General features: G+C 44.7%; 1 protein-coding gene across 7 annotated transcripts in view; it reads right to left on the bottom strand.

Moving 5' to 3' along the window:
• Positions 1-23,681, bottom strand: part of PHACTR1 (phosphatase and actin regulator 1) — a 550,848-nt gene that overhangs the window by 81,859 nt on the left and 445,308 nt on the right. The window lies entirely within an intron of this gene.

Raw genomic sequence — 23,681 nt, 5'->3', positions numbered from 1 at the left:
GAAACAGCAGCCCTGGAGAGAGAGAGAGTGGAGCAGAGAAAGACCCAGAGGGGGGAAGACTGAAGGGACCCAAGAACCCAAATTAGAGCACCGGGTGAGGAGTCAGCAAGAGGGTACCGGAACCCAAGCTGGTGGGGGCAAAAACAATCCCCAGCCAGAGACCGGAGATCGTGGGCAGTGTCTGTCACGGTCACCCACCACATTCACCCCGAAGGCACACCACATGAAGGGTCAGGGAACCCAGGGCCAAGGGTGTCCCAAAAGAAGGCCCGAGGGAGCTGGACCTAGGTGAATCACTGGTGGGGACGGCTGAAGAAAGGACAGAGGGAGAGCTCAGGGCCACGCTCTGGACTTGTTTGGGGGTTGGCCGGATCCAGGACCTGGTGGACGCAGCACGGCTCGGGTGGTCACTAGCAGCTGGAGTGACCAGTACAACATCAGCAGTAAGTAAACACCCTTAACTGCACAACCCGAGTCTGTCTTCATTGCCGGCTGCACCGCACCACCACAACCCCCATCCTCTGCGCCTGTCCCCTCTGAGGCTATACCCCTCCCGTTGGGGGTTATCCCACCAAGCTGCGCATCCACCATCAGCCTCAGCGGACCCTGCTGCAGCGGCGGCCACAGTGACCGCATCACAACGGGTGGCGTAGTCGACACAAAAGAACTTTAGTAACATCTGTAAAGCTGCCACATAACACTGAGCTTGACGCCCTGGGCACGGGACCGGGTCACAGCCGCTCGGAGACTACAACCCCCCATCTGATCCGGTGCCGGGTATTCCCCTCAAAAAGGAATATGTCCCAGGGGGCGCGTCAACTTTGGCGTAGTCGGCAGGATTACGTGCCCGCAACACCCGGGTACTGCGTGCCTGAAGAAAAGTGCAAGTTTACCTCAGAAAGAAGTCTCCCGCCGGTTCCGGAGGGTCCACGCCATCGGACTCCATCACCAGTCGTTTCCCGCCGATTGTCCGCCATTTCCAGCTTGTTCCCGCCATCTGCAGAGTTTCCCGCCACTGGGCGACGCTTCCCGCCAAAACCGCAGATTTCCCGCCTTGGAAGAGCAGCGGACGCCATTATGGGCGTGCCAAAGGAGGGCAGGAGGCCACCTCCCATCGTGGGCCGGGACAGAAAATGGCGCCAAAAGTGGAAACCGCCCCCACCAACAGAGACTGAGATGCTGGAGGTGTCTGTCAGCGTGAAAGAACTCCCCCTGGAGCTGACAGTCACCGAGTTGCCCCGGGACCGCCCTCTAAGGGGGAGGAGACGAAAGAGAAGAGAAAAGATGGGTGTCGCTTGGAGCAGTCTGGAGCGAGCTCACCCGGAGATGGAAAGAAAGCAGAACAGCACCGGCCCGCTGGCCAGGAGTCTGCTAGAGACCGAGGAAGGAGGGCAGAGCAGCACCGGCCCGCTGGCCAGGAGCCTGCCGAGAGCAGAGCAGAGCAGCACCGACCCGATGGTCAGGAGCCTGCTAGAGTCCACAACCCCGCTAGGTCTAGCGGAGATCCTAGCGCAGCTCCCCCGAGACCGGGAGTGTGCACAAACTGCCCTGGAGGGCCTCGCAAGGAGGATGGCCCGGGTACAGCGTGAGATACTGGCGGAGTGGGGCCGGGAGATGACCCAGCAAGCAAAGACCAGTCAACGGAGCACGCTACCCTGGAAGAGGAAGCAGACCGCCTCTGAGGATGGCGCGGGAGGACCCAAGGCCGGAGACGGCGCCGAGGAGGGAGCCGAACGCATGGAGGCAGGTAAAGGGGACGCCTATACCCCAAGCCGAGAAACCGCCCACCTGCCCCAGCTCCCCGTCGCAGAGCCCGAAAGTCCCCCTGCTGTGCCCGTAGCCGCCAGGTCACCGCCATGGACTAGGCCCCGACCGGAAGCCGCCGCAGCGACCCCTGTGACGTCACGCGCCCCGACCCGGAGCGTGACAAAGCAGGAAGTACCACCAGCCTGGTCGCAAGGCCTAGTACCCCCGGGAGCCGCACCACCAACAGCGCCCCCTACCTCCGCGGAGCCTCCGGCCTGGCCGCAAGGCCAGGTAGCCCAGGGCGCCGCCGTCCTAACGGTGCCCTTCACCTTCCAGGTGCCCCAGGCCTGGCCGCAAGGCCTGGGCAACCCGGGCGCCACCACCACCGCGCCCGCGCCCGCAATACCTAGGGTGCCACACCTGGGGGAGGACCTCTTCGGCCAGCTCACATGGCCGGACGGGCGGCCCTTCATCTGGCCCGAAGGGTACCCTGAGCTGGAGCGGCAGCGAAGACTAGGGCCCTTGTGTGAGCCCCTAATCCCGGCTCCGAAGCCCGTGGCTCGGGTCTCGCCTCCTCTAGCAGAAGCCCAATTCGTGTGGGACCCCACGGGAGAAGATTTGATGGGGTTCACCGGAGAAACTCGGGCAGCCGCAGCTGAACGTACAGAGTGTTGCCGTCAACAGCTGGCAGAGTTTAAGAGAGAACGGGAGGAGAGGCGGGTCAGAGAACAACAGGCCCAAATCCAGAGCGCGGAGCAGAAGAGCCGGACTAGGAGGAACCCCCGTGCAGCGCATTGTCCCCGCACCATCGGGACAGTGATAAAGTTCAACCCGCAGCATGGGTGGGGCTTTATTCGGGACCGTAACAACCGCGGTGACGTTTTTGTGACCCGCAGAGACGTCGAGTCCCACCTGCCGGAAGGTCACAAAGGCCGTGACCTCTACGTCGGAGACGAGGTCACTTTCACCCGGCACAAGTGTGCCAAAGGACCTTACGCCCTCCACGTACACCGCTTGACGGAGGAGGAGTTGCGGTACGGAGAGGAGGAGCCAGAGGACCCGGACGGGTCTGAAGAAACATCATATCAAGAAAGAGCAGGAGGAAGACGCCGTTGAGTGCGGCAGAGCAGGAGCTGTAAATAGTTACCCAATCGGGGTATATAGAAACTGAAACCGTTGCTGCTAAAATAGTCCCCGTTGGGACCAGGGAACTGTTTACCCGTTAACCCCTTCATCCTACAGGCTGAGGACTGTGAGCAGCCATTCCCTACCCTCTACCTGGCCGAGGACTGAGAGCGGCCAACTTCCCCTGTATATAGTTGCGCGTCCTAAAGCGCCCCCTACCGGTTTTATAGAAAACCAGATTTTTCTAAGAGACTGTCGCACTTTTCCCGGACACACGTTGCACAGTGTCCGGAGGAGGAACCAGAGACAAGAGAAGTCTACGAGAATGTTTATATAAAAAGTTTTATATATATATAATGTTTATATGTTTTATATGTTCATATAAAAATTTTGTATGTTTTGGTGTTTTATGTCTTACAGCCCGAGGACGTGCTGTGATTTACCAGGGGGGAATGTAGCACCCTGAGGATTCGGCTGCTACAGGGGTATTGCACCTCAACCCAGAGGTGTGATATTCCACTCCCGGGTAAGGAAGGAGTGTGGAACTGAGCTCAGATAGACTGCATGCACTACATACATCCCATTCCAGAGGAGCAGGCCGACGGTACTCCCACTTAGAAATGTGCAGGTACAACCGAGCCTGTTCCTGGCTGGAGTGGGAGGGGGGTGGTACATCCCATGTAGTGTAGGGGCAGATAGGGGGAGCAGTCTGGGTAGTGATAGGAGCTCATTGGGTGCTGGTCACCTGAGCTCACACATAGAGGGATATATAAGGAGGGCACCAACTTAGATCAGGGTCAGACGCTGAGAACAAGTCAGTTGGAGAGGAGAGAGAAGGAAACAGCAGCCCTGGAGAGAGAGAGAGTGGAGCAGAGAAAGACCCAGAGGGGGGAAGACTGAAGGGACCCAAGAACCCAAATTAGAGCACCGGGTGAGGAGTCAGCAAGAGGGTACCGGAACCCAAGCTGGTGGGGGCAAAAACAATCCCCAGCCAGAGACCGGAGATCGTGGGCAGTGTCTGTCACGGTCACCCACCACATTCACCCCGAAGGCACACCACATGAAGGGTCAGGGAACCCAGGGCCAAGGGTGTCCCAAAAGAAGGCCCGAGGGAGCTGGACCTAGGTGAATCACTGGTGGGGACGGCTGAAGAAAGGACAGAGGGAGAGCTCAGGGCCACGCTCTGGACTTGTTTGGGGGTTGGCCGGATCCAGGACCTGGTGGACGCAGCACGGCTCGGGTGGTCACTAGCAGCTGGAGTGACCAGTACAACATCAGCAGTAAGTAAACACCCTTAACTGCACAACCCGAGTCTGTCTTCATTGCCGGCTGCACCGCACCACCACAACCCCCATCCTCTGCGCCTGTCCCCTCTGAGGCTATACCCCTCCCGTTGGGGGTTATCCCACCAAGCTGCGCATCCACCATCAGCCTCAGCGGACCCTGCTGCAGCGGCGGCCACAGTGACCGCATCACAACGGGTGGCGTAGTCGACACAAAAGAACTTTAGTAACATCTGTAAAGCTGCCACATAACACTGAGCTTGACGCCCTGGGCACGGGACCGGGTCACAGCCGCTCGGAGACTACAACCCCCCATCTGATCCGGTGCCGGGTATTCCCCTCAAAAAGGAATATGTCCCAGGGGGCGCGTCACTGGCATCCCTTGTAACTGTACATATGTGTTAAAGGACTCGTGTGCATGATTTGCGACTGTTTGACAGCTTTAATACATGTGAGGAATGCTTGTTTCTTAAGCATTCCTCACAGGTATTAAAGCTGTCAAACAGTCGCAAATCATGCACACGAGAGAGATCCAAACATAACACCGAGTACACTGAAGATACTCGGTACTCGCCCGAGCATACTCGCCGAAAGGGTTAACCGAACATACTCGCTCATCACTAATTGGCACGTAATTGGGCTTTTTAGATTTAGAATGAGAATGGGCAGTATGCTACATTAGACTGTCAGAAAATATTTTACAAAAGGGGATTTAAGGCAGGTAATGCCGACAACAGAGGTAGTAATAAAATGACACATTACATTTGTTTTGGGGACCTGTCCAGTTCCCTCGGAATACTTAATTGGACTCCACTAAACCTCCACGTTGGTGTCACTATTTTCAGCAACGCTCTCTTTATGTGAAAATCCGTGCTGCAGTAAACTTGTAACAAGCAGACTCGATTTCTTGATTCTTCCAAGACATCTGACACCAGCATAAATATACAATGAGCAGCACACATCAGAAATGAAGAGTGTCAGAGATATGCCCTAGATAAGGGCTTACAACGGCACTCTCTCTTACAGCAAATTAAAGTTCATCCTTTTAACATAGAGACATTTGTCAGAAAAGGCTCTAAATGACCCTGCCAGGTCCAACCGGCAAATCTAAACACCCCTCCGACATCCTCCTCCAATACCCTCCAGAATACCAGTACTTTCTACATATCGTTCAACTAACACTGTCACAAAACAAAAATATATTACTATACTCATTGTATAGATCGTTGTATTAATGTACTAAGCTTAGAGTTACTTTATCACATACTGATAATTATTATGTATGACAAAGGGTCACGTCAAGAATACGATGCAGCTGAAAAATATCTGCAAATTCAATCTAGAGAGAAGATCACCGAAGATAAGAACAAGATCACATCAAACCTTTTTCTTGATGCCAATATGAAGAGACATATAAAAGGACCAAGCTCATTAAAAAAACTTATTATAAAAAGACCTGAAGGGAGAAGAACCAGGAATACGATGGAAAGGTGGTTCAGGGGTTAGCACAGAAAATGACTCGAGTACAGAGGCTAGCAACCTGTAGTGCTCCAGAAGTCGTGAAACTGCAGCTAGGGGATGAGGTCAGAAATACATTGGGCGCGATTCATCACAGCTTTCACGCCATAATTCTAGTGTAAAAAGCTTTGAAAAGTCGCAAAATTTGGGCCGTAACGCAAAGGCTGCACTAACATTTTGTGACTTTCGGCGGTCTCACACCATTTTTGGGTGGAGTGGGTGGAGCTGGGATGGGATGGGGAAGTGGCAACCCGTCGTCTTCAAATTCATGACGAGTCGCAACGTTCCTTAGACCACAAATCTTACTCCTGTCCCCAAATGGAGTAAGATTTGTGGCGAGGCACACATTGATTTTCAGACACTGGATTCATTAAAAGACTTGCGCTGCTAAATGAATCAGGAGCGTCTGACACCAGCACACCACCCCATCAAGACCGGCGTGAACAATGCATATGCTTTTACTCTGGTTTTGGATGAAATTACAGGGACTCTTTCCATGCACATGTGATATTTGTTATATTCTCTGTATGGTGTGATTAATGGACACAATCACCCAACCTTTGAACTATAACACCTTGTACACTTCCCTCAATTCATCTTGGCACTAATACAGTGATCAGTATAAATAGGTACAACCCTTTTAATATTTTGATAATACTTAGTTTCATAGAACATTTTTTTAATCCATAACATGAAAGTAAGGTTAATATTACTTTCTTACAAAATCTTCAGCTTTACTCAAATTAGTTGATACAAAAATGAATACACCCCACATCAAAAACTTCTACATCTAGTATTTTGCATGACCTCCATTATTTTTAATGACAGCACCAATTCTCCTAGGCAAATAATGAACAAGTTGGTGACATATTGCAACATATATCTTTTTCCATTCTTTAAAACCACTTTACAGCCTGGGACGTATTAGTACGCACCAGGTTGTCACCCCCTGTTCAGCGCGGGCTCCGGCAGTGAGCCCACACTGAACGGGCACATGTCAGCTGATTCTTACAGCTGACATGTGCCCGCAACAGCCGCGGGTGGAATCGTGATCCACCCGCAGCTGTTAACTAGTTAAATTCCGCTGTCAATCTCTGCATGGATTTATATAGTGTGACCTAGTTGTCAAGCACTTTCCAAGTGATGCTATCGCCTGGAAAGTGCTTGTAGTCCGCATGCATAAACGCAAGTGAATACGCATGTGAATACGCGTGTATTCTGCAGGAAAAACGCATGCACAATCTGCATGCGTTTTTTCTGCCAGGGAGATGCAGAAATGCTGCAGAAATTTTCTGCTTCATTTCTGCATCGTGGGCACATAGCCTGACACCCATGCATGCCATTCCTCTGCAGTTGCACGCCGTATTGTGTCATGCGAAACACTCAATCAGGTTTGGCTTTCTACTTATTTAGCTAACAGCATTGAACTTGCATGTCAATTTTCTTCAACCTTTCTCATCAGAAGACACTCCTGTTTGGGTGTTAACTTTCATGGTTCGCCTGGATGTGTCTGTGAGATGATTGTAATTCCATCTTTATTAAATTTTTGTATCACTTTTGCTACAGAATTCTGACTGATAAGAAAATCTTTGCTGATATTCTTGTAACATTCACCCTTCTTGTGTAAATAATTGATTTTCTGTCTCAGGTCTTGAGACATTTCTCTTCCATGTGGTTCCATTACTGACAGGATGAAATGGGAATGGGGTTTCTTTATTAAGTAACTTGTCAACTTTCTGCTTGACACCTAATGAATAATTAGCAGTGATGAGCGAGCGTGTTCTGTTAACCCTTTCGGCGAGCATGCTCAGGTGCTCGCCGAGTATTTGCGGCGTGCTCGAATGTTATGTTTGAGTCACTGTGTGTGCATGATTTGCGACTGTTTGAAAGCATTAATACATGTGAGGAATGCCTATTGGGGTGTACTCAATTTTGTAACATTGCTAGTAATTTTTTTAACAAATTAATTCAAGACAATCAGTGACCCACATTTGTGGGAGTATTGTATAGTATGGTATCCCATAGAAAATCATGATTCTGAAAGGAAACGAAAGGTTTTCTGATAAATCTGTTGGGGTGTACTCATTTATGCTGAGCACTGTATATGAAACAGGGTGGTTCCAGGATAACCATATGTACTTATTATTGAAGTTTCCAAAATATAGGCACTGTGTATATATATAGGAAAAATGAAAGTCTACTCAAATTATTCAGAAACTGGTAATATTATTATTATTGACAATGTGGTTTGGTTTTTATATGATGCCTGATTAATACCAGACGATACGATGAGAACATGCGTATTTGTAATTCATAACCCAATTACAATGCTGTACTATGCTATTTACTACAGTATTTTGTTTTAGATTGTAGCATCCCCTCCCCCACCTGCTCAATACATGTCGCTTTTCATTACAGGGCTGCATGGCATGACACATTTTTAGAAGAATGAGCTAAACAGCATGGCAGCCCGCTCGATAGTTAGATTTCTACACCGCTGTATTAAAGCTATTTAAACCTTCCCCTCCCCTCTCAGCTGTACCCAGTAACATGCCTCTGCCCCATTAAGCAGACTCATTTAGAGCTCTGATGTTACTACAGGGCTTACTACAGTACGCTATGAAGAATTGCCACACAGTCATTAATGGTCTCCTTGTCAGCTTTGGCTTTCATGATTCACCTGCATGCACATACTCTGCATCCATAGGAAATCAACACTAAAAAGAAACCCATAATCAGGGCTATGGAGTCGGAGTTGGAGCCCATTTTGGTCGAGTCGGAGTCAATATAAATTGGGTCCAGTAGTTCAATGCAGTTTGTGGGGAATATTTTTTCATAAGAATTTGGGAAAGTTATGAAATGTCCTATAAATGTCTGTCCTATTCCTGATCTAAGGGTCTAGACTTTTATCTGAGATGACTCTGTGCTACAGTAAATTTATCACTTATACATGAGCCGTGTATGAGGGAGTCGGAGTGTCGTAGAGTCGGAGTCATGGAAATTGAGGAGTCGGAGTTGGAGGTTTGGCTTACCGACTCCACAGCCCTGCCCATAATAGATGTCCGCACATTCGAGATTGTTATGGCTTCCCAGTGTATTGTAGGGGTGCGCTAGTGCAGCATATGTTTGTGGAATCCAAAAAAAGTATTCCACTTTTTCCAATATCTAATAATCTTTTGTATTTTGGGCCACCTTCAAATAAGCATTACTAAGCAATATGGAATTTTAAAAGAGATAAAAACTATTTAAAGGGATTTTCCAAGACTTTAGGAAAAAATAAACTGCCACTTAGAAATATTATAAAACCCGGCAGTCTTTGAATGCTTCCCTGGAGTGAGGACAAGCCATATAATCACATGACCACTAGAAGTAGTATGGTCACTTCATCAGTCCAGGAAAATAAACCATCAAGAACGGCCGGAGCATTGGTGCTGGATTGGCAGGAGATTTAACAAGGAGGTACTATTTGATTTTCTATTTTATTAAATGTTCAGGTGCCACTTACATTTTTCAAAATCCCTAACAATCCCTTTAAGATATGACCAGTGATGTGGATATTACCTGTGATAGTAATACAAGGACTTGGCTTCTATGTCAACTCCACTGTGACCTATAATGATCATTAATCATTATGCCTAGAATAAGAGCCCATTTAGACAAGGTGATAATCGGGGATGAGCATTCTTAGGAACGCTTATTTCATGATTATCGGCCAGCCTAAACTAGCTGGTAATCACCCAGCGAACAAGCAAAACACTCGTTAGTTGAGTGAGATGATTTTTAAGTGCGCTCAAAATAATCATTCTCGGCAGCACATCATCCTGTGTAAGCAGGCTGCCGAGAATAAGATATCTTGTGCGCATGGAAGTGCTATTGGCCGTTCTAAAGAGGCTACTAACTGATAGCCAATCGGCTTACTTGTAGCCAATTGGTGGTCGTTTAACAATTGCAATTGTGTGGTATAAACCTGGTCTAAGGGTCAGACATTATATACCAAGCAAACTCCAGCCAAGCAGAATGGCATTGCAGTTAACAATGTATTACGACTGATTTTTTTTTATCCATGTTTCAAAAGTTAATTTCAAGCAATGTTTCTCATATACCATTTCTTTTTCGTATGTCAGTGGGATTTCATGACGTTTAATATTAAGGAGCCACTTCTAAAAGTCCTTTCCATGTTCTGCATGATCTGCCTATGGAGAATTTGAAGAATTAATTTACTATTTTAAGACTTTAATGTGGGTTGTGCAGCTGTAGATATTTTTCGAGCCTAGCAACTCACACAAGCTTGTAAGAATTAGATGGTAGGAAGATTACTCCTGCAACTCGTCTATCATCCACGCCATAATGGCTTGTGCAATTACAATTGTACTGCAATTGTAATTGGTTGCCTCATATACATTATCATTCATGGAGCCTTGGTTCTTCTTGAGACTTTAGATGGGGGGGGTCTATTATTCAATGAAAAACAATACCAAGAACCCCAATCATATATTCCAAGGACTTTATGTGAAAATGGGAACACCTTTACTATAATATATAAGGTGATTGTGTGCAGTATGGGTGAGATTTATAGATAATTTGTAACACACAAGAGAAGAAAAATGTATACTGTTTCATGTAAGGGTTGGAGCTGATCCATAATCAGGTGGTACTGACCTCAGGTCCTAGATTATTGGTCCTAGTGGGACTCAAATAAATTCCAGGACTCAGACTCATATAGGACTTTGACAAATTGACCAAACAACTTAGCAAGCCTATTTTCTAACCCTGTACAACACTTCAAAATACTTGTGGTCATAATTTGGTCTGGTAAGTAATGCCAAGGCTTAGATATCCTATTTAGTTATTTCTGCTACAACTTTTCCTCAAATTCAAACTACAATAAGCTAAGGAATAGTCCCACCTAATGTTACTCCCATGCAGAAATCTCAGAGAAGAGCCTGCAGCATCCTTGTATCTGACTTTTGCTTTTTCCATTGCTGTTATATCCTGTAGATTTGACTTGTTGCTTCCACTCCTTATTTCCTTATCAAGAGGCATTTCCAAAATAAGATCTATTTTGACTTTATTTTTTATAGACATAAGACTATTAGGTCTAAAGCATACATGGCAAACTCTGGTCTGTGGGCCAAATCTGTCCCACAGGGTGATTTTACCTGCCCCCCTGACACCAGAATCACCACCCCTATGTGGGGCCATTATTCTGTATGGAGGACTATGTGAGGCCTATTATACTGTATGGATGACTATGTGGGGCCATTATTCTGTACGGAGGACTATGTGGGGCTCATTATTCTGTATGGAGGACTATGTGGGGCCCATTACTCTGTATGGAGGACTATGTGAGGCCATTATTCTGTATGGAGGACTATGTGGGGCCTATTATTCTGTATGGGGCACTATGTGGGGCCATTACTCTGTATGGAGGACTATGTGGGGCCATTACTCTGTATGGAGGACTATGTGGGGCCATTATTCTGTATGGAGGACTATGTGGGGCCTATTATTCTGTATGGAGGACTATGTGGGGCCATTACTCTGTATGGAGCACTATGTGGCCATTATTCTGTATGAAGGACTATGTGGGGCCTATTATTCTGTATGGAGGACTATGTGGGGCCCATTATTCTGTATGGAGGACTATGTGGGGCCCATTATTCTGTATGGAGGACTATGTGGGGCCCATTATTCTGTATGGAGGACTATGTAGGGCCCATTATTCTGTATGGAGGACTATGTGGGGCCTATTATTCTGTATGGAGGACTATGTGGGGCCATTATTCTGTATGGAGGACTATGTGGAGTCCATTATTCTGTATGGAGGACTATGTGGGGCCTATTATTCTGTATGGAGGACTATGTGGGGCCTATTATTCTGTATGGAGGACTATGTGGGGCCTATTATTCTGTATGGAGGACTATGTGGGGCCCATTATTCTGTATGGAGGACTATGTGGGGCCCATTATTCTGTATGGAGGACTATGTGGTGCCTATTATTCTGTATGGAGGACTATGTGGGGCCTATTATTCTGTATGGAGGACTATGGGGGGCCATTATACTGTATGGAGGACACATTATTGTGTATGTAGGACTATGTGGGGCCCATTATACTATATGGAAGACTATGTGGGGCCTATTATTCTGTATGGAGGACTATGTGGGGCCCATTATACTATATGGAGGACTATGTGGGGCCTATCATTCTGTATGGAGGACTATGTGGGGCCCATTATGCTGTATGGAGGACTATGTGGGGCCCATTATTCTGTATGAAGGACTACGTGGGGCCTATTATTCTGTATGGAGGATTATGTGTTGCCTATTATTCTGTATGGAGGACTATGTGGGGCCTATTATTCTGTATGGAGGACTATGGGGGCCCATTATACTGTATGGAGGACACATTATTGTGTATGTAGGACTATGTGGGGCCCATTATACTATATGGAGGACTATGTGGGGCCTATTATTCTGTATGGAGGACTATGTGGGGCCCATTATACTATATGGAGGACTATGTGGGGCCTATTATTCTGTATGGAGGACTATGTGGGGCCCATTATACTGTATGGAGGACTATGTGGGGCTCATTATTCTGTATGAAGGACTACGTGGGGCCTATTATTCTGTATGGAGCACTATGTGGGGCAATTATTCTGTATGGAGGACTATGTGGGGCCTATTATTCTGTATGGAGGACTATGTGGGGCCCATCATTAGTCTGTATGGAGGACAATGGGGGCCCATTATACTGTAGGAAGGACACATTATTGTGTATGTAGGACTATGTGGGGCCCATTATACTGTATGGAGGACTATGTGGGGCCTATTATTCTGTATGGAGGACTATGTGGGGCCCATTATACTATATGGAGGACTATGTGGGGCCTATTATTCTGTATGGAGGACTATGTGGGGCCCATTGTTCTGTATGGAGGACTATGGGGGCCCATTATACTGTATGGAGGACACATTATTGTGTATGTAGGACTATGTGGAGCCCATTATACTGTATGAAGGACTATGTGGAGCCATTATACTCTATCGAAGACTATGTGGGGCCATTATCCTGTATGGAGGACTATGTGGGGCCATTATTCTGTATGAAGGACTATGTGGGGCCATTATCCTGTATGGAGGACTATGTGGGGCCATTATTCTGTATGAAGGACTATGTGGGGCCATTATCCTGTATGGAGGACTATGTGGGGCCATTATTCTGTATGGAGGACTGTGTTATGCCCATTATACTCTATGGAGGACTATGTGGGGCCCATTATTCTGTATGGAGGACTATGTGGGGCACATTATTCTGTATGGAGGACTATGTGGGGCCATTATTGTGTATAGAGGACTATAGGGGGCCCATTATCCCGTAGAGAGGACTATGTGGGGCCCATTATTCTGTATGGAGGACTTTCTGGGGCCCATTATACCGTATACTGGTTGGCCCGCGACTTAGTCCAAGTTCTTCATTTTGGCCCTCTGTATATTTGAGTTTGACATCCCTGGTCTAAGGTAACCGGAGGACTTATTCTTGTTGGAGAGCACAAGAAGAATCACTGAAGGCGTCTGAGATGTCAAAACTGCAGTAGATGTGATAAAGTAACATAAGAAACACTACTCACCTCTTCTGTTCCCAACGATCCAGGACAGAAGCTCTAGAGGTCCTCTTGGTCTCTGTTTATAAGCAGCTGGCACGTGGCCACTACAGCCAATTAGTGGTCCCCTCCCTTCCATATTACTGGCATCAAAACTTAACGATGAGTACCAGGATGCCAGTAATACAGTGACTGTCTACAGCAGTCACATGTGTTGTTTTATCACATCTTCTGAGGCTGTGACTTTCTTTCTACAGCTGAATTCCCCCTAAAGAGAACATAATCACATGCATCCCCTACCTGCACTGGTTGCTTCTTTTTCAAGTGTTGATCAAGATCACAATCTATACATTGACTACATCGACCTTTGATAACGGTGTCTTGACATAGCACACCCTCTTTGTAGAAAACGTTTACTGAACTCTATACTATGATGCTAGGGATTTCTCTTTGCTGTCGTTGTGATCTCGCCCTACATTTTGCATTATATAACCCTACTGCAGTACCTGGCAAATAGCAGTTCACACATACTCTGTAGCTTTTATGGTTTCCCATGACAGATTTCTGTTAAAAGCCAACACAGAAATAGATGATAGGAAAATCAGAGAAAAATTGAGCTATAGGAAAACTTGAAAAGCTTAATTCACACCGACACAATAAATCCCCGATAATCTAAGACTTAAAGGGAGAAGGCTGGGTGGAGAACATTCTGAAACTCTTGGTGAGACGCACACCCAGCTATATCCAGGACACCATGGCTATTCTCTGGGCCAACTTCCGGAGGACACAATACTAGCCACCATGGATGTAGAGTCTCTCTACTCCAACATTCCTCATGAGGATGGGATTGCAGCATGCAGACATTTACTACAAAAAAACAATCTGGCCACAGAACCAACTCTGCAATTCATCACGTTTGTGCTCCATCACAATTATTTCTCCTTTGGGAACAATTTATACCAACAATGTATGAGTAGCGCCATGGAAGCAAAATGTCCCCACAATATGCTAACCTATTTATGGCTAAACTAGAGGAGGAGTTTTTGTCATCTTGCTCTATTAAACCCCTAGCTTACTTCCGTTACATTGATGATCTGCTAATAATCTGGACAGGCTCAAAAGATGATCTGCTGACCTTTCACGATAACTTCAACAGGTTCCACCCAACCATCAAGCTCACCCTCAACTTCTCAAAATCCCAAATACATTTTCTGGATATGACCATATACGTCAAAGACAACACCATACAAACATTAATTTACCATAAGCCCACAGGACGTCGGGCATATCTTAGATGGAACAGCTTTCATACAAGACACACAAAAAAATCTATCATATACAGTCAAGCTCTGAGGTACATTCAAATCTGTTCAGACATCAAGGACAGAAAACAGCAGCTACTATTACTGAGGAATACATTCCTACAACAAGGATACCATCCACTGGTAATAGATGAACAGATTCGCAGAGCTACAAGAATACCAAGAAGTAGCCTCCTGAATTACAGACAAAGGGAGGACAACAACAGGGTACCTCTTGTGGTCACATACAACCCGCACATGAACATCCTAAGGAAAATTGGTGCTGATCTCCAACCCATATTCCACGGAGGACACAAACTGAAAGAAATATTTCCAGAACTACCACTTCTCTCCTACAAACAGCCCCCTAACTTAAGGAATCTCCTTGTCAGAAGTGTCATCTCATCACCATCAGTGACGGGCACATTCCCATGTGAAAACAAAAAATGCAAAACTTGTACCTACATATTACCATCAAATACAGTCCATATACCAAACACAAATCAGGATTACAAAATCATGGATGTCTTTTCATGTACATCCTCCAATGTGGTGTACATGATACAATGTACAAGGTGCCCGGAAGGAGTTTATATTGGAGAAACGATGCAAAAACTGCAAATGAGAATGAATTTACACAGACACGCAATAAAGAAATAAAGAATGAACTGGACACACCTGTGGGAAAACATTTCTCTGGCTGGGGACACTGTATGAAAGATCTAAAAGTTTTAATACTAAAAGGTCACTTCAAGGGCAACAGAGAAAGAAAAATTAGGGAATTCAAATTGATAAGGATGTTCAGTTCACTGACAACAGGACTAAATATAACACCTGGGTTTATGACTCACTACATGGACACAATTCACACCTCCAGATAATTAAACATTCCCAAGGCCTCTCATTTTGCAAAAAAAAAACAAAAAAACAAATTTCAACCTTAAAACTATGTTACTAAATTTGATCTCCCTAACTTATCAGTAGGAGGCATCACAACTTACACCTCATGAAAAAATGTCTTGTTGTAACATCTCTCAAATGTTGTGCCTTTTGTCTTATGAATTCATTTGTAATCTTGCCTGACGAAGGAGCCTCTGTGCTCTGAAAGCTTGCATATATATATATATTTCTGGTTAGCCAATAAAGATATCACTCCGAGAATACTTTTGTCATTTTTGGCATAAAAGTATTTACATCGATTTTTCTGGCTAACAAGGTACCACAATATAACTTTGTATTGTACATTTTGGTAATCTTCAGATTTCATGATGCCTTGCACACAGTCAAGGCACCTAGTGCCAGAAGCAGCAAAACAACCCCAAAACATATTTGAACCTCCACCATATTTCACTGTAGGTACTCTGTTCTTTTCTTTGTAGGCCTCATTCTGTTTTCGGCAACCAGTAGAATGATGTGCTTTACCAAAAAGTTTTCTTGGTCTCATCTGTCTACAAGACGCTTTCCCAGAAGGATTTTGGCCTACTCATGTACATTTTGGCTAACTGCAGTCTAGGTTTTTTATGTCTCTGTGTCAGCAGTGGGATCCTCCTGGGTCTCCTGCCATAGCGTTTCATTTCATTCAAATGTTGATGGATAGTTCCAGCTGACACTGATGCACCTGCAGGACAGCTTGAATTTCTTTGGAACTTGATTGGGGCTGCTTATCCACCATCCGGACTATCTGGTGTTGCAACCTTTCATCAATTTTTCTCTGCCGTCCACGTCCAGGGAGATTAGCTACAGTGCTATGGGATGTAAACTTCTTGATTATGTTGCACACTGTGGACAAAAGGAACATCAAGATCTCTGGAGATGGACTTGTAAACTTGCGATTGTTGATATTTTTCAACAATTTTGGTTTTCAAATCCTCATGCATAGTGTGGCACACACAGACACACAATGTAACGATTCAGTCAACTTCTCCCCTTTTTATCTGGTTTCAGGCGTGATTTTTATATTGCCCACACCTGTTACTTGCCACAGGTGTTTTTGAACGAGCATCACATGCTTGAAACAAAGTTGTTTACGAACATTTTTGGAAAGGTGCCAACAATTTTGGGGGTTTTGTGTGAAATGATGTCCAATTTGCCTTCTTTTCTCGTTTTTTTAGTGTTGTACCAATACACACAAATGGAATAAAACATGTATAACAAAACATGTGTAACTGCAATAATTTTCTTGGAGAAATACTTCATTTTCTGGAACAATTTCAAGGGTGTCAACACTTTCGACCATGACTATATATGTTCCATTTGGTGCTGCTGCTAATCTGGTCTGCTACGACTGACTGTAAATAGAAGCATTCTTCTTTCATTCTTCTTTACACTCTGGCAGCTGACAACATAGTCCCTTCTGAATTCGTAGGAAGAACGGAGTCCTCTCAGCTATACCACTATGCTACTAAGGGGTCTTCGCTTTTTCCCTGACAAGCATAACAGAAATCTATTTCTATTAGCTGCACCGTAGGAGAGTGGCACAACATGGAGAGTGGCAAAACATGTATGACCATTAGCACCCAGGTGGAAGTGCATATTTCTAAATATTATAAATACCAGATGATACTATACAAGGCTTTAATGGCTTTTCTTCTTTATGGCACAAATTTAGCAATAATGTGATTGAGGTAGAGGGCAGAATCTATACTGAACCTTATGTAAAATATGTTCTGGGGGAGAAAAACGATATAGGTTTTCAGGGAGTCAGAATCTGAGGATTTTATGTATTTTAATTCACTGTTAGATGGTTTAACATTTTAAGCCATGGGGACGTTTACACATATTGGGGAAGACTTATACTTAAGTATCAGGTGGTTTTCAGCATGAATGACAGAAATACAGAGCTCCTTGTTACCTTCTCCAACACCTGTAACATTTATATAGGAGTCAGATAAAAAAGAGGACGTAGTTTTCAAGATACTAGGTTTTGCAGCTGTTTTACATTGGTTTTCTTGGATCTTTCTTTTCGCAAACCTAGTGTGGTTCAATAGCTGCATCATATTCCCCATAGGCACCAGACTTTATATACTGCGACAGTATTAAAGGGAATATGTCAGCAGGTTTTTCGGCATTTATTCTGAGAGCAGCATAATACAGGGCATGAGAGCCTTATGCCAGGGATGTGTCTCTTATTAAACTGTGTGTTGTTTCAATACAGTCAGTGTTTTATCAGCAGGAGATTATTACTAGAGGACTAGGTCTCATGTGCAGCGTGGTCAAGCTAATCTGTGGAACCCCACCCCCACCACTGATTGGCTGCTAGCTGACAATTCACAGTGTACACAGGAAGCTGTGGTCAGGGTTATACACAGCACATAAGTCTTAGCTCTGCTACATTTACAACAGAGAAAACAGGGATTCTATCAAAATGACACTGGGCAGTCCTGTAAGTGATACATCCCTGGAATCAAGCTCTCTGTCTCGACATCATGCTGCTATCAGATTCCATAGCAAAAAGTTGCTGACAGATTCTCTTTAATAAATGTGAGTCGTTGTGTCCTTAGTAATATGGCGTTAGAGGTGCTGCATACTTTTTTTTTACCTTTTTATACTCTACCTAAAGCATGGGTTGACGTAATATACAATAAATCCATGCCGTATACTATGGTCTGTATAACTGCACTCTTGGTGAGGAGAGGTGGATGCTTGCTGAATACATACGAGACTATATAAATCTATATAAATCGAATCTGTGACTAGTGCTGGCTGTTTGGCAGCTAGATAGTTATTAATTTGTACCTTTGGGTTGAATGTGTTATTTTGCTCCATAACGGTCCTATTACCAGAATATTGGTAATATTAATCTACGCCCACAACTTCCTGCCACCCCTCCGAGGACCTGATGAAAATTGCCCTCTGTGTAGCTCTCCGTGAGGACAGCACTCTCTGTTCCATGTAAAATAGCATTTACACTTGCTGGCATTTCCGTATATTCTGTGATAAATTGCCTACCATTTATCAGTTCCAGTAAAGAATATTATCCGAACCCTCTTCTTGCCTACAGCAGAATGCCTTCATGCACACGGTAGATAAAGAACAATACATCAATATGTCAATATTTCCTGGAAAAAAAGCGCATACTGTACTGCGTAAACAGAAAATATCGCCTGGGGAAATCATACTGGAGTGCATAGCTTTAATGCAGATAAGAAAGGAGATTGAACCAGGCCTTCGGGCCGTTGGACCCAAGAACAAAGGACATGTTGGCACGATGCTGACGCCTGGAATTCCCTGAATGATACAGTTCAGTTATCAAACATTTGTATAGAGATAGAGAATGAACGCGCAGCAGTCTTTTACTCACTTTGGATTCCTTCCGCAGATTCTGATGCAATTCAATGTCAACCTGCGCAATCTAGAGGACAGAAAAGTGGCCCCATCCATTTGTATAGGGTTGTGCAGCAATTAAATTCTCAGTGGGTGGCAAAGGTGCCACTTAAAGGGTTTGTCTACGGGATAGGTGATATCTTGCTAATTGAAGGGTGTCCCACCACTGGGACCCTCCCTGATTGGCAGAATAGGGAATTTTTACAGCCTATAGGGAACTTTTATACCTTTTACAAAATGGAGCAGCAGGTTAGACACCCGATCGCTGCTCCATACATTCTCTATTGGGTTGCTGGAAAAAGTCAAGCTCAGTGCTCCTCAGTCCCCTAGAGAGTGAATGTGGAGGCGGTTGCTGATCCATTCTAATGGGGACAAAAGCTTCCCATTCTGTCAACCAGTGTGGGTCCCAGCAGTCCGGCACCCACCAATAAACAGGTTATCACCTATCCTGTGGATAGACAAATACTTATAATCACCAGAAAACCCCTTCAAGAAATTGCACAGCTAAAATACAACAGCCCCCTTCACTCTCAGGATTGTGGAGGTCCCAGAGGTCAGATCCCATGCAACATAAATTGAAGGAATTACTTTATAAAATGGTTATAGCCCTTTAAAATATCATTTATCCTTTTCCTTTCAAAATTCTGTGAAGATTTGCTACAAATTACATTTTAATAAGCATCACAGCCTTTTAGGCTATGGCTTCATATCATTACCTTGAGATCAATCATCTGATCATGACAGATTGTGATAAGCACAAGATACCTAGTGACTTAGAGAAACATAGCAGTTGTGGTTCAAGTCATGGCAAACCTGAGGCGTTGGGCTCTGTCCATTGGTTCAGTTTTTTCTACAGTTTTCAAACCAAAACCAGGAATTACTGCTTTCTTGAATCTACTTTTGGGTTTGACTTCAAAACCTCCAGAAAAAAAAGCAGAACATGCAAATATACCCTTCCAGTACTTTGCTGGCATTGCCATAGAGGCATAGCCTTCGTCAGAACCTTGTGTGGCTTCTTATCCACGTATTGGTCAGACATGCTCTAATGTTGTGAGCCTTAATAAGTCGTTATCTTCATTGGAAGTTTCATATTTTTCTTTCTAAGGGGAGTCTGTCACCCCCAAACCACTAACTAAACCACTTATACCGGTATGTCAGGGACTTACCCCCTATAATAATCATACATGTAGTATAGCTTTTAGTGGTTTAGTTGGCATAAAAAAAATGATTTTTTTTGTATGCAAATGAGAGGGCTTCAGTTCACCTTTGGCATATTATGCCCCTTCAATTTGCATACTGAGCACTGTCACATCTTGATTGACAGCACTCAAGAGAATGCTGTTAGAACTCTACCAGTGGTTCTGCACGGACACTGCAGCAAAATGTCATTGCCAATTGCCCACTCTCAATGCCGGCTCCTGTCGGCAGTGCAGTACCAAACGGTGTCCGCAGACAGGAGCCAGCGATGGGGCAGCACGGTAGCTCAGTGGTTAGCACTGCAGCTTTGCAGCGCTGGGGTCCTGTTTTCAAATCCCACCAAGGACACATCTGCAAGGAGTTTGTATGTCCTCCCCGTGTTTATGTGGGTTTCCCCTGGGTTCTCTGGTTTCCTCCCACAATCCAAAGACACAGTGATAGGGAATTTAGATTGTGAGCCCCAATGGGGACAGTGCCAATAATGTCTGTAAAGCGATGTGGAATTAATGGCGCTATATAAGTGAGTAAAATAAATAAAATAGATGAGAGCCGGCAATGACATCATGTGAGCACAGCTGCAATGTCCGTGCAGAGGTGCAGAGCCACTGAGTTCAGCGCCGTTGTGACCACACAGCTTCTAATCTTAATTAGCCAGACATCTAGATTTGTTAAGCCAGGAGAACTAGACTATTGTGTTTGTGTACCCCTCCCCCAACTACTGGTCCCTCAATAAAATATTCATTTATTTGCTAATAACTGAGGATATTTGATCATTTTTTACCTCCTTTTTTCAGTATATACAGTACAGACCAAAAGTTTGGACACACCTTCTAATTTAAGGATTTTTCTGTATTTTCATGACTATGAAAATTGTACATTCACACTGAAGGCATCAAAACTATGAATTAACACATGTGGAATTATATACTTAACAAAAAAGTGTGAAACAACTGAAAATATGTCTTATATTCTAGGTTCTTCAAAGTAGCCACCTTTTGCTTTAATGATTGCTTTGCACACTCTTGGCATTCTCTTGATGAGCTTCAAGAGGTAGTCACCGGAAATGGTCTTCCAACAATCTTGAAGGAGTTTCCAGAGATGCTTAGCACTTGTTGGCCCTTTTGCCTTCACTCTGCAGTCCAGCTCACCCCAAACCATCTCGATTGGGTTCAGGTCTGGTGACTGTGGAGGCCAGGTCATCTGGCGTAGCACCCCATCACTCTCCTCCTTGGTCAAATAGCCCTTACACAGCCTGGAGGTGGGTTTGGGGTCATTGTCCTGTTGAAAAATAAATGATGGTCCAACTAAACGCAAACCGGATGGAATAGCATGCCGCTGCAAGATGCTGTGGTAGCCATGCTGGTTCAGTATGCCTTCAATTTTGAATAAATCCCCAACAGTGTCACCAGCAAAGCACCCCCACACCATCACACCTCCTCCTCCATGCTTCACGGTGGGAACCAGGCATGTAGAGTCCATCCGTTCACCTTTTCTGCGTCGCACAAAGACACGGTGGTTGGAACCAAAGATCTCAAATTTGGACTCATCAGACCAAAGCACAGATTTCCACTGGTCTAATGTCCATTGCTTGTGTTCTTTAGCCCAAACAAGTCTCTTCTGCTTGTTGCCTGTCCGTAGCAGTGGTTTCCTAGCAGCTATTTTACCATGAAGGCCTGCTGCACAAAGTCTCCTCTTAACAGTTGTTGAAGAGATGTGTCTGCTGCTAGAACTCTGTGTGGCATTGACCTGGTCTCTAATCTGAGATGCTGTTAACCTGCGATTTCTGAGGCTGGTGACTCGGATAAACTTATCCTCAGAAGCAGAGGTGACTCTTGGTCTTCCTTTCCTGGGGCGGTCCTCATGTGAGCCAGTTTCTTTGTAGCTCTTGATGGTTTTTGCAACTGCACTTGGGGACACTTTCAAAGTTTTTCCTGACCTTCATTTCTTAAAGTAATGATGGCCACTCGTTTTTCTTTACTTAGCTGCTTTTTTCTTGCCATAATACAAATTCTAACAGTCTATTCAGTAGGACTATCAGCTGTGTATCCACCAGACTTGCTCCCAACCCCATTTATAAGGCAAGAAATCCCACTTATTAAACCTGACAGGGCACATCTGTGAAGTGACAATCATTTCCGGTAACTACCTCTTGAAGCTCATCAAGAGAATGCCAAGAGTGTGCAAAGCAGTCATCAAAGCAAAAGGTGGCTACTTTGAAGAACCTAGAATATAAGACATATTTTCAGTTGTTTCACACTTTTTTGTTAAGTATATAATACCACTTGTGTTAATTCATAGTTTTGATGCCTTCAGTGTGAATGTACGATTTTCATAGTCATGAAAATACAGAAAAATCTTTAAATGAGAAGGTGTGTCCAAACTTTTGGTCTGTATTGTATATGTATATATATATATATATATATATATACATACACGTGTGTGATTTGTCCTTGAGCATTACAGTAGTCTTATTATATAATTGCATGATAGTTATTTCATTAGAAGTCTCTTACACACATGTATAATAGGTATGCAACTTTATCCTATGAGTATATTTTTTCTCATTTTGTTTTTGTTCTAGGTTTTTGTCCGTTAAATGGCCACAGTGTAGATGTTCACCTACACATTGCACTTATACCAACATGTGATCTGGCTCATTTCTTTGGTTTTCCCTCTGAGAGCAGCATTAAGAAGGGGCAGAGACCCTGATTCCAGCAATGTGTCGCTTTCACTGTGCTTGCTGTAGTTTTGATATAATCACTGCTTTATCTGGTGCAGATTTACCTGTTCTCTGAATGCTGAGCCCTGTATATCCCTGCCCACACCACTGATTAGCAACTTTCTATATACACTGTGCATAGGCAGAAAGCTGCCAATCAGTAGTGTGGGCGGGGTTATACAGAGTTCATGAATATGGAGGACTACATGGCAACAGGTTTACTAGTCCTCTAGTGATAATCTCCTGATGATAAAACAGCGATGTTATCAAAACTATAGCAAGCAGACCAGTAATCCTGGAATCAGGGTATCAGCCCCTACATTATACTGCAAAATCCTGGTGGCAGATTCCCTTGAAACAGAGTCTTTTGACAATGATCATGAGAAAAAAGATTAAATATTTAAAAGAAAAAAAATCCACAAAGTGATAATTCAGTAAATATCAATTGTTAGAGCAGATGCTGGGCGGAAAGGGTAACCAGCTTTATATATATTCACAGGCATGCCACAAGTGTCTGTGGGCACAGTTGTTTTCTAGTCTATATATAGTACTAATTAGCCTGTGGTGGCAGAGCCCGGCACATCTATCTACACAGGCAACAAGTGGCACGCATTGTGTAACTGGAGGAAATGTCCTGCGCTCAGCGGGACACACAACAGGTGCAGTGTTTGGCTGCTGACGGGTTAAGAAAATCACATGATTAACAAAATACTGGTGTCACAATGAGCCATTAACTGGCCCCAACAACAAACACGACTTGCAATCATGCCTATTAGTGGTGAGAAGATTTCTGGACTAAGAAAATATTTATAGCCATACAATTCCGTGTCCCGACACATGTTCTTCTTGGAATGCACAAAATA

This window comes from Phyllobates terribilis, unplaced genomic scaffold (assembly GCF_046119375.1).
Source record: "Phyllobates terribilis strain yellow unplaced genomic scaffold, ASM4611937v1 Scaffold_4__5_contigs__length_816908805, whole genome shotgun sequence".
Taxonomy (NCBI): Eukaryota; Metazoa; Chordata; class Amphibia; order Anura; family Dendrobatidae; genus Phyllobates; species Phyllobates terribilis.
This window is presented reverse-complemented; position numbering and strand designations above follow the sequence as displayed.